Source organism: Protopterus annectens, chromosome 16.part0 (genome assembly GCF_019279795.1).
Source record: "Protopterus annectens isolate FY-2018-M chromosome 16.part0, PAN1.0, whole genome shotgun sequence".
NCBI lineage: Eukaryota > Metazoa > Chordata > Ceratodontiformes > Protopteridae > Protopterus > Protopterus annectens.
The window spans coordinates 127,485,164-127,488,973 of record NC_056750.1 but is presented as its reverse complement, the minus strand read 5'-3'; positions in this window follow the sequence as shown (position 1 = coordinate 127,488,973).

Genomic DNA, 3,810 nt, shown 5'->3' with positions numbered 1-3,810 from the left:
GCAGTGGGCAATACCAGTCAACTGTGCAGATCAGCACTGACTGACAAGATATAAGCCATCATAGTGTATGTTGTGTAATGCAAAACATGTATATCAGTGTGGCCAATAGCTGGTGGTGGAAGTAATGTCGTTATGATGGATACGTGGATTCCAGAGCACATCACTTGCAGGACAGTCATGTTAACATGTAATGTAGCATGCAGAAATGCTGTAAGTGTGTAATAGGCTTACCTGCAATCTGTCCCTATATATACCCCCCTAATGTTAGGCTTTGTCCACATGTGGCAACTGTCTGCATTGTAGCAAGGGAGAACAGTGCAGCTCTGCAGGAAGGAGAGTTAGAGAGTGTGGACCTGATGTCTCAATGCACCCCATATAAATATATATATATATATATATATATATATATATATATACACACACACACACACACATATATATATATATATATATATATATATATATATATATATATACATGTATGTCTACAGATATACCTATATGTGTGTATATCTATATAGATATATATATATATATACATATATATATATATATATATATATATATACATATCTATATAGATATATATATATACATATCTATATAGATATATATATATATATACATATCTATATATACAACAGAGAATATATGTCTACACACACACACACACACACACACACACACATATATATATATATATATATATATATATATATATATATATATATATATATATATATATATATATGTCTACATATATACAAACACACACACATGTATATAAATACATGTCCCCTATGTTTGCATGACAGTGCTGCATGCTATGTGTGAGGGAGCATCACACATATCAATACACACACATATATATATATATATATATATATATATATATATATATACAGCAATAAGTGTGTGCAAAAGGGATGGTTATGTCAGTTGTGTACCCCATGTTGGGAACACATTCCCTTTGCTTGTGAAGGTGGGATTGAGAATTTGGGGAAGCATAGCAGGTATATTTGTGGAGGTGGGTTGGGTTGGAAGATAGAGAAGACAGCCTACAGGGGTGGTATATGACACATGTGGTGGGTAAATACCCTGGATGGGGAGTATCATCTGTGATGTGGAAGCCCCATGAGCCCTAATATGGAAACAATGGGAACAAGGCCCCCACCCATGGCCAGTCACAACCTCAGATTCACGGCCCTGAAGGTGCCTGGGCTGGAGACTGAGCATGAGAAGCATGTGGACCCTGTGAGTGTGTAATGAGGGCCTCAAGGTGCTGTAGCACATGCCACAAGTCTCTGTGGAGCTCCCTATGCACCAGACCCTGGACCTGACCTTGGGTGACAGGATCATGTCTGTGTGTGCTCCCGGGGGGGACACCATCCCCTGAGGTGTTTCCACCTGAAGGTAGTGCATGACCAGTAGATGAGGAGGCCTCAGGGTGGGTCCCACATGTGATGTGGCATGGTAACATGGCCAGATGAGGTTGAAGAGGTGGTTCAGCTGACCATTGTTCCCTAAACATGCTATTGTGTCACTGTTATAGAACATATGTGAGTAGTAATAGTCCACACATTCCCAGATCATGTACAACAGCATGCATATATATCCCCAATAACACAAAACAACAGATATGCAGCAATCACATTTCAAACAGACCACGTGCATATATGGAACCATAGTGGCCCTTACAATGGTATGCAGGTGACATTGTCCATAACAGGCCAGCAATGATAGTGTGCCCACAGGGAGCATGGCTACAAACAGATAGCACAAAGTGTTGTACAATACAATATATGTCCCAATGGTAGGTATTGTGTAGACATACCTACTGAGTTGTGTGATCAAATTGTTGTTGCAGATATGGTGGGTCAGAGACAGAGATGTGTATTAAGAACTATGATAACCTTGCTGTATGAGGTCCTCAGACCTGTTTCCATCTTTATGCCTTTCAGACAAGATGTCCCAGGAGAGACTACCCAGTTATACAGTGGAGGAGAACAAGGTCATCATCGCACACCTGGTGCAGCACTACCCGATGTTGCTTGGCTGAACAGCTCATGAGCAGCAGGAGCGGACCGCCCTTTGGAACGGTTTTGTCCACAGGGTAAATGATGTTGGCCTGCATAACCACACTTATGCCAAAAGTCAGTTGAGTAAAAAATCCACCTTTATCAAACACACAAAGCTTTCGAGCAAACACCCTTCTTCAATGATTAACATAAGGTTCATTTAAAAATCAGTTTAAATACACCCACAACACGTCACATGACCTGCAGCCAAAGTCATATGACCATATGCACTACCTAAATATACAAAATTAAAAGACAAATTACATACATATGTAAAAAATATTTAAGAAATATACATAAAAATTGTATATATCCATGTATAGCCTGTATAAAAATACATTATATTATTTTCAACTCTTATTTCAATTTGGTATGTTGTATTCTAACTAATATTGGCTTTAGTGATACTGCTGCATTCAGACCTGGACTAGTATCAGCTGACAGTCGTACTATCCATTCGTATTCCCTTACGTCCAAAAGATTACACAAATCCCCTCCTCTTATTGATTTAGCTAACATGTCTATCACCCTAAACTTAAATATATGATTTTCCCCTTGTTCTTTTATATGCTTATATAGGGCATTATTATCACATTGTTTCCTAATATTGGACTTATGCTCAATAATACGCTCCTTGAGCTTCCTTGTTGTCTTCCCAACATAGAATGAAGGGCACGCAACGCACATTGCTATATATATTACAAAGCTAGATGTACATGTGGCTAAACCATAAAATCTATATAACCTATTGGTGACTGGATGTTTAAATGTACTATTCGGGTTCAACCCATCACCAGCAATAGGCATAATATCACCACAAACACTACAATTGCAGCAGCATATCGTGCCTTTGCTCTTCTTTCTAGATGAATCATCAGTACTACTAACAATGTCTTTATAACATAATAAGTATTTTAGTGACTTTTTATTTCTATATGTAAATGATGGCGTATTGCCTATCAGTGCCCTAATATCATCCTGTGCTAGAAGAACCCTCCAATATTTACTAATCACATGTCTAACAATGTGGGATTTACCATTATAGGAAGTAATGAATCTTAGTTTCATATCATCAGATGAACAGTCCTGCATATTGGCACTAACCTGATCATTAGTAAAAAGTATAGGTCTATATAAAATGTATCTATTATCTTCTACCTCTTTTCTCATACTAGTTATTAAAGTTTGAGAATATCCACTGTTTATAAATTCATCACATGTTTCATCCATTTGTTTAAAGAAAACTGTCTCAACAGTATTTAGCCTACTTACTCGTATGAGTTGTGCTTTTACTACACCCCTGAATACATGTGGTGCATGCATACTAGATGCATGTAGGTATCTACCGGATGACACCTCTCACCAATAGGTTATATAGATTTTATGGTTTAGCCACATGTACATCTAGCTTTGTAATATATATAGCAATGTGCGTTGCGTGCCCTTCATTCTATGTTGGGAAGACAACAAGGAAGCTCAAGGAGCGTATTATTGAGCATAAGTCCAATATTAGGAAACAATGTGATAATAATGCCCTATATAAGCATATAAAAGAACAAGGGGAAAATCATATATTTAAGTTTAGGGTGATAGACATGTTAGCTAAATCAATAAGAGGAGGGGATTTGTGTAATCTTTTGGACGTAAGGGAATACGAATGGATAGTACGACTGTCAGCTGATACTAGTCCACAGACAGTATCATGCAATTGTTAGTATACCAAATGAAATTA